Below are 8,783 nucleotides of genomic sequence, written 5' to 3'. Positions count from 1 at the left end.
TTTTTAAAAAAGAGAGAGAGAATTCTTTGCATGCACATGCAATCCCTATACTCAGTTGATACTCTTTTATACCATATTGATACACTTAAATTCAACATCAGATATCCACTGACCTGCGTATTTTATCATTATTGAAACTAAAACTGAAGTTGGAGTCATTATTTTGTATCAATTTTGAGCAAATTTACAATGGGAAAAAAATTATAGGTAGCTAATTGAATGCAGATTTTTGGAGATTTTATACAAAATTTATGGAATAAGAAAAATTAATTGAAGTATAGAAAAACGTAAAAGAATGGAGGTTTGGGAGTTTGAATGGAAAGGAAATTGTAAATGAAAAGGAAAGAAAGAAAGAGAAAGTTACTTAATGATTTTTTCGATTATGTTTAAGCGTATGACAGTGAAGGTTAGCTAGTGAAATTAGTTTGTGGCTATTTATAGGGTGTTTAATTTTGAGTGCTATTTTTATGATATTATTTTAGTTTTAGGTGCTATTGCTTTCTTTTTCCCTAATATTTATCCATTAATAATAGATTAATACAAAACCCAATATTAATATACAAACCTATAACTCTTCAATTGTGTCACTTACATTTTACTTTCCAAGTTTTCAGAGAGTTCTCATTAATTCCTCATCTTACTTTCATCTTACTTTTCTCATTCTCCTCATTCGTCAAGTTTTGATTTAGGTTTGTTTCTCTTCTTTCTCTTTTTTTTTGTGGAATTATGTTATTGTTAATTATTTTATGGATTTAAATTTTTAATAAGTTGTCTCCAATTTTTCATTCTTCTTTATGCTTACATTTTATGTGAAGGAAATTTCGAGACAAGTTATTGTGACTTACAAATTGAACCACTGAGTATTCATATAATATTACTTTGAGATAGTAGTTTGAACATCTTAGTAATTTGCCAACTTAATTTTAATTGAAACTACTCTATGACCATTTTTTTTTTATATTTTTAGCGAAAACATTTAATTTTTTCTATAATCACATTATAATTATAAAAAAATTAAGAAAAAAACTGAAAAATCAAAAGAACTAAAAAAAAATTAATCAAAATTGAAATATAAAAATTGACTGTATATTAATTTAATTTGATTTATAAATTTAGAAAACTGAAATTATTAGTTTGGTTATTTAATGTAAAAACTATTTACCCTAGTCGGACAATCCCCAATTATCCATTCTTTCTTTCCTCGATCTTTCAATACACAAAAAAGAACGGCTCACATATCCCATCTTCAATATGTAGATTTTGCTTAATTCTTAGTAGATTTTGCTTAGTAGATTTTGCTGAACTCTTGTCTTCGCTATTACTCCGGGAACTCGTCTTAGTAGACTGCTTTACTAAGGTGTTTTATGTGAAATTGATGCTTTACTTGGTATATTTTGGTGTGAAACTGCTCCGTTGAAGGAATCGGTAAGGAGCAGTCTCTGATTTTCAAGTACGATATCTGTGATTTTCAACTTTTGTTATTTTTGAGCTTTGCTATTTCGCCGTTGAAGGAATCGATATTCTCCGTTGAAGGAATCTGTATTCTCCATTTGCATGTAAGAATCAAGAACCTATTGTTTGTAATTTACCTTGCATGTGCTTTTTTTCATAATTGAAAGAATTTTTGACTGGATTTTGTTCTCTTAGTCAGTTTTGTTGCATTTTCCCCTTTCTGCCAGTGAAAGTACTGTATAAAGGTGAATAGATTTGATATAAGAAATATATCCTTTGCAAAATTTGATCCTTATCAAAATTTTGACATCCTTCAAGTGGATTATTTAGGGAAATCTTGCACAAAGCCACATGCTAACACAATGTCAATATGGATAACTATCGAACTTTAATGTAAAACCAAAAAGGCAAAGGTTAGTTGGCAAGACAGGAGGGTAAGAAAACAAAGTAAACATTAAGTTAAGAAAAGACATGAGTGGTGTTGGGGGGGAGAGGTTAGTGGTAGGTAGGTGACAAGGTTGTTGCGAGTCTATCAATTAGATAAAGTCGGTGAAAAAGAATAATGGCTCCGATGAAAATCACTGTTTTACTGGTTTTTCAACTGTTTTGTTTAGTTAGAAAACCCGAAAAGGAGTAGCAGAACTAAATATATTCAGTAACTGTTCACCTGCTTCACATATTAATTTGAAAGGGACGTAGAAACTAGGAAGTGATATGTGCTTCTGTAGTATGTCCGATGGGCGTATCTTGTTGTTTTCTTTACATTGTGGTGATAGCTAGATAGCCTGAAGGGTTACTCTTCTACCTGTCGATTTGCCCTTAGGGGTCATTTGGTTGGTGGATGGGATAGACAATGGATATCCCATGGGATTATTTATCCCGCTTCTATATGGGATAATAACTTATCCCACCATCTATACTAAAATGATGGGATAAAATAATCTCGGGACTAAATAATACCCATTACCAAATGTACGAGAAAATAATATCATGGAATATCTTGGGATTATTTTCCTTATCCCACCAACTAAACGAGCCCCTTAATGAATGAGAGGTCATAGGTTGGTGTAAGCAAAAGTGATTTTTCCGATGGCTGTCCTGCATACCTGGACCAGAATCAGGGATTCTACACCTAGTAAATTATTGGAATGAAGTGTTCCTCGCGAGGCACTTCAATAATGCTTCTCTTCTGAAATTCCTTTTTGTTTTGTTTATGTGTAAGTAACAAAAACGTTAGCCGACAAACTGTTAAGTCGTGTCCTAGATATTTTGCAGCTTTTCATCTCTATTGGTTGTTAATTTCTGTTTCTTGTTTATGGACTTGAATATGTTTGTTGTATATGAGCCAAAGTTCTACATGTCTCTAGACTGTCAATTGTATGGTGGTTCATATACTCGTGATTAGATAAATGCACTTACAATTGAAACCCGATTTATACTAATTGAACTATATTTACGTTTAACTATATATTAAGGCGTAAAACGTTTCTTGGTATGGCAGACTGTTGTATTCTGTTTGGTCGACATATAAATCATGCTGGGTAAAGCATTTTTGCCATACTTGGAAGGGATGAACAGTACACAGTTACACTTGGTGACTATTTATGCTAACCGAATATTGCAGGTAAGAACTGGTACGCTAGTAGTTGCTAGCCATAGTTAACTATGTAGCTTTTTCTGAGATTCATTGTAGGTAGATGGTGTGTAGTTGTGAATCTTGTGATTTAATGTCTTTTGTATATCTGTGTGAATGAATGTGTATTTTTTTGGTGTGTGAGGTTGTATTCTTTAAACATCCAGTCATTCTGGATGGGTTTCTTGGCTATTTATAATTGAAGAATGTTTTCTCTGCAGGTTAAAATCACTCAGCTGCTAGTTTCAATTAATTATTGTTTTAACTGATTGTGGTGGTTTCTGAATGCATTATTTTGATATAATTTTTTGCTGGTACTGTAGAGATTACTGCTTTCAGTGATCGTTATGAAGATTTTAAGAAGCTGAATACAAAAATATTGGGCGTCTCCGTAGACAGTGTGGTAGGTCTTTGTGGTAGGTCTTTATGCCTTTCTTTCCTTCAAATTTTCCTCTTAAAGTGGTTGATTACTTGGAAAGTTTACCTGAATGATCTGTTCCTTGTTGTATTTAGTAATGTGCTCTTAGAAGAAGAAATGGCATACAACTAGCTTTAGAAATTATCAAGGGTATACATAAATAATTGGAGATGCAGTTGAATGAAGATAGACGTGAACACTATATATTGGACTACAAGTTTATAATGAAATGTGAACTAGGCATGTTACAAAAGAAATTGTAGTTGGAAACATATATTATCTTAAATAACAAAGTGAATTCATATCTTCCTGACTAACTAGCTTGATTGCTTTGGTGTTTGAACTGTATTGATACTGTTGGACTTTGTATAGTAAGCATGGATCCAACGCACCCACATCCTGTCTTGTTTTGGTTCCACTGCCCATAGTAGTTTGCAAATTGCTGCCCTATTCCATCTGATGAGATCAATGACATTTAAGGCACCTGCTGTTTTGGGCAAACAGATTGTTTCCCAAGCAACTAAAGCTTTCTTTGAGCATTCATTACCCCCTGTCCATAGGAAAGTTCTACACACTATTGTCACAAGTGTTAGGATCTTCTTAGGAAGAAGAAAAATCTGGGCCCAATACGTTTGCATTTCAAATAGAACACTCCTCACCAGCTGCAGTCTACCACTATTTTACTGTTATCTGATAAGTTTTAGTGACTTTGACTATTTTGCTGTGCATTTTTTTATTTCAGCATTCTGAAATTTAACTTGTTCCATCTTAAATTTATACATGTTTGTATAAAAATGAACCAACAAGAGCCTACAAAAAATAACAAAAGAGCAAGGAACATGACATTTAGTAAACCTGGATCATTATCAGCCATGGCAAGTAGAAAACGACGTCTGCTGACAACAAATGAAACTGTTCAAGCTATACAATCGGAGAAAGAAAATCTTCTAAAGTTAATTAAACAAGAGCAACCACTAGTAACACCACCAGCACCACCATCTAGAGAAATTGAATAATCTGTTGTGGAGCACCATGTTGTAGAGGAGCAACATGCAGAGGATGATCAACTTGTACAGGATCATGTCCAAATGACAGATTCAGCCACTCCTACACCACCCCTACAACAGCTGAACATTCTGAAGCACAAGGTAATATATAGCTTAGAAACTTATTGAATTCATTCATGACCTCTAATTTCTTCTATTTTTTTAGTGGAAGGGCCTTCAACTAGAAAAACAAGAGGCAAAACACAAATGCACAAGGTACATGGCCGGCAAGAGAAACAATTAATCACATTAAACTAGAACAACCAACCTGTTGGTCCTAAAGATGAAGCTGTAAGTGAGTTGAGCAGCTTCCTAGGCACATTGGCAAGGAAAGCGACCCTTTGCCCATTGGATATATTTGATCGGAGGCATATGGATACTAAACAGGAGTTATGGGATTATACCAAGGTTTGTGTTCTGAATATTTGATATATTTTTAGTTGAGTGGTTCATTATGTCAACAACAACAACAAACCCAGTGTATTCCCACTTAGTGGGGTCTGGGGGGGTAAGATGTACGCAGTCCATACCTCTACCTCTGATGAAGTAGAAAGGCTGTTTCCGAAAGACCCCCGGCTCAAGGCACAAGATATCACACAAACACATAGTAAAGCACAGAAGCAGATGACATAACATAAATACGACACCCATAAGGAATATAAAACAGAGGAAAGCAGAGGAAAGCACACAGATTCGTAATAAGCATGGAACACTGAATACGGAATCATAACGGGAATAAAAAATCAAAAAAAAACCCCACCAAGTAATTCCCTACACTAGCGACCCAATCTGGCCCTACTCTTCTGCCGTAATTCGCGTCTTCCAGACCTTCCTATCTAGGGTCATGTCCTCGGTGAGCTGTAACTGTTCCATGTCCCGCCTAATCACCTCACCCCAGTACTTCTTCGGCCTACCCCTACCCCGCCTAAAACCATCCAACGCTAGCCTCTCACACCTACGGACCGGGGCATCCATGCCCCTCCTCTTCACGTGTCCGAACCATCTCAATCGTGCTTCCCGCATCTTACACTCCACTGAAGTCACACCAACCTTCTCCCGGATAGTCTCATTCCGAACTCTATCCCCTCGAGTCAGTCCACACATCCAGCGCAACATCCGCATTTCTGCCACCTTCATTTTTTGGATGTGAGAGTTCTTAACTGGCCAACACTCCGCTCCATACAGCAAGGCCGGACGGACTACCACCCTATAGAATTTGCCTTTAAGCTTGGGCGGCACCTTCTTATCACACAGCACCCCCGACGCGAGTTTCCACTTCATCCATCCCGCCCCAATACGGTGCGAGACATCCTCGTCAATCTCACCGTTACTCTGGATCACGGACCCGAGATACTTGAACTTATCCCTCTTACATACCTCCTGTGCTTCCAGCTTCACTACTACCTCGTTCTCCCGCCTCACGTCATTAAACTTACATTCCACATACTCTGTCTTGCTTCTGCTCACCCTGAACCCTTTAGACTCAAGAGTTTGCCTCCACATCTCTAATTTGTCATTTACACCCCCTGGAGTCTCATCTATCAGAACTACATCGTCTGCAAAGAGCATACACCACGGCACCTCCCCTTGAATACGCCGCGTCAACACATCCATTACTAACGCAAACAAAAAGGGACTAAGAGTAGATCCCTGATGCAATCCTGTCCGGACAGTGAAATGCTCTGAGTCTCCTCCCGCCGTCCTCACCTGGGTTTTCGCTCCCTCATACATATCCTTAATTACTCTGATATATGCCTGCGGTACTCCCCTCACCTCCAAGCATCTCCAAAGCACCTCCCAGGGGACTTTGTCGTAAGCCTTTTCCAGGTCGATAAACACCATGTGCAGATCCTTCTTCCTTTCCCTATACTGCTCCACCAACCTCCGTACCAGGTAGATTGCCTCCGTCGTCGAGCGGCCGGGCATAAATCCGAACTGGTTTTCCGAGATAGACACTATCTGTCTCAGCCTCACCTCGACCACTCTCTCCCAGATCTTCATAGAGTGACTCAATAACTTAATCCCCCTATAGTTATTACAACTCTGAATGTCCCCCTTATTCTTATAGAGAGGGATCATGGTACTCCACCTCCACGCCTCGGGCATCCTTGCCGTCCTGAAAATTTCATTAAACAATCCAGTCAACCACCTTACACCAGCCTCTCCAACGAACTTCCAAAACTCCACCGGTATCTCATCCGGCCCCGTCGCCCTACCCCTACGCATCCTGCGGACTGCCTGTCTAACCTCTTCTACCTTAAAACGTCTACAATAGCTAAAATCCCGACACTCCTCTGAGTGCTCCAGTTCCCCTAACACAATAGCTCTGTCCCCCTCGTCATTCAAGAGCCTATGAAAGTACGACTGCCATCTCTTCTTTATGTGGCCGTCCTCCACCAACACTCTACCGTCCTCCCCCTTAATGCACCTCACCTGATCGAGGTCACGACCCTTCCTCTCCCTAGCCTTAGCGAGTCTAAACAACTTTTTCTCCCCTCCTTTCCCCTGTAACCCTGCATACAAGCTCTCAAAAGCGGCCGTCTTAGCTGCCGTGACCGCTGACTTCGCCTCCTTCCTCGCTAGCTTGTACTCTTTCCTGTTTACCCGCTTCTCTTCTTCGTCCTTACTTTCCACCAACTTAGCATACGCCTCTTTCTTGGTCTCCACTTTCTTCTCCACCTCTTCATTCCACCACCAATCCCCCCGATGGTGACCGGCCCGGCCCCTAGAAACACCCAACACCTCCCTTGCATTCTCCCTGATGCACCTTGCCGCCCTGTCCCACATACTATCCACGTCCCCCCTACACTCCCACACCCCCTTGCCCGCCAACCTCTCCCCTATCTCCCACGCATTCACTGGCGTCAAGCCGCCCCACTTAATTCTCGGTCTACACTCCTTACTCCTCCTCTTTCTATTCTTCTTTATACCCAAATCCATAATCAAAAGCCTATGTTGGGTCGAGAGATTCTCACTCGGGATGACTTTACAGTCCTTACACAACGCCCTATCCCCTTTCCTAAGCAACAAAAAGTCAATCTGGGTCCTGGCTATCGCGCTCCGAAAAGTGATCAGGTGCTCGTCTTCTTCGGGAAGCCCGAGTTTACCACCACCAGCCCAAAGGCCCTCGCAAACTCCAATAGGGTCGCCCCCTCTTCATTTCTCTCTCCAAAACCAAAACCACCATGCACATCCCCAAAGCCTCCCGGTAGCGCCCCGATGTGCCCGTTGAAATCCCCTGCTACAACAATCTTCTCCGAACTGGGCACGCCTCTCACCACCTCCTCCAAAGCCTCCCAGAACCGCATCTTCTCCTCCCTCTCCGCTCCCACTTGCGGCGCATAAGCACTACACACGTTCAGGGTAAACCCCCGAATGACCAACTTAATAGTCATCAACCTATCGTTGATCCTCTTCACCTCCACTACCTGACCTCTAAGCTCTTCATCTACTAAGATGCCAACTCCATTCCTACGCCTCTCGCTCCCAGAGTACCACAGCTTGTAACCATCCACATCCCTAGCCTTAGACCCTACCCACTTGGTCTCTTGGACACACGCAAGGTTGATCCTCCTCTTCCTAAGAATCTTCACAAGCTCTACGGACTTACCCTGAAGGGTCCCTATATTCCAAGACCCAACCCTCAGCCTACCGTCGCTATCCACACGCCCCCCACTACCTCCCCCTCGGCCCAACCTCCCGCCCACTCCCGCCCTCTCCCCATCCCCCGCCCCCACCACGGCCCCACGCCCCAACCCCCTCGGACATGACCCTATCCACCCATTACCACCCACAGCCACAACTACCCGACAGTATAGGAAAATATAAAGATGAACCCGGTGACAGTATCAAAGCAGCAGCAAGGAAATACAAAGCTCACACACATTCAAAGTAATATTCCCGAAATAAAACTAAGAAACGACCACAGCAACAGCAACAACAGACAACAGACAAGGTACAGGGGCTACTACGAGCAAAATACTAAGGATGGAATATGAAATAATGAAATAAAATGCAATAAGGATGGAATATGAAATAATGAAATAAAATGCAATACGAAATAACGAAATAACAAAGGTTAGAAGTCACCGGATTTCGCTTGGAGCTGCGGCTGCTGGAGACGGCGTAGCGGATGCAGACGGAGTTTCGGCCTGTTGGAGACCGAATTGGCGGCTGGAGACCGGGCGGCGGCAGGTTGAAGGCCGAGGTGGGGTGGGGGGGGATTGGTGTACCC

At 41.1% G+C, this 8,783-nt stretch overlaps 1 protein-coding gene across 6 annotated transcripts in view; it reads left to right on the top strand.

The window, feature by feature from the left end:
* The first annotated feature begins 1,149 nt into the window (after positions 1 to 1,149).
* The window catches only part of LOC107878186, an 11,294-nt gene continuing 3,660 nt past the window's right edge, over positions 1,150 to 8,783 (top strand). Inside the window, exons 1-3 of one of the 6 annotated variants that reach the window (XM_047393833.1) lie at positions 1,150 to 1,425; positions 2,954 to 3,076; positions 3,409 to 3,488. The gene's annotated coding sequence lies outside the window, so the exon portion shown is untranslated. Of the gene's footprint in view, positions 1,557 to 2,953; positions 3,077 to 3,402; positions 3,502 to 4,312; positions 4,652 to 4,715; positions 4,958 to 8,783 lie in introns of those variants that run through there. The other 5 variants (XM_016725104.2, XM_047393834.1, XM_047393836.1 and 2 more) reach the window with 5 other exon arrangements.

This window comes from Capsicum annuum, chromosome 7 (genome assembly GCF_002878395.1).
Source record: "Capsicum annuum cultivar UCD-10X-F1 chromosome 7, UCD10Xv1.1, whole genome shotgun sequence".
Lineage (NCBI taxonomy): Eukaryota > Viridiplantae > Streptophyta > Magnoliopsida > Solanales > Solanaceae > Capsicum > Capsicum annuum.
The sequence above is the reverse complement of the archived record's forward strand: the minus strand, read 5'-3'. Positions and strand labels throughout refer to the sequence as shown.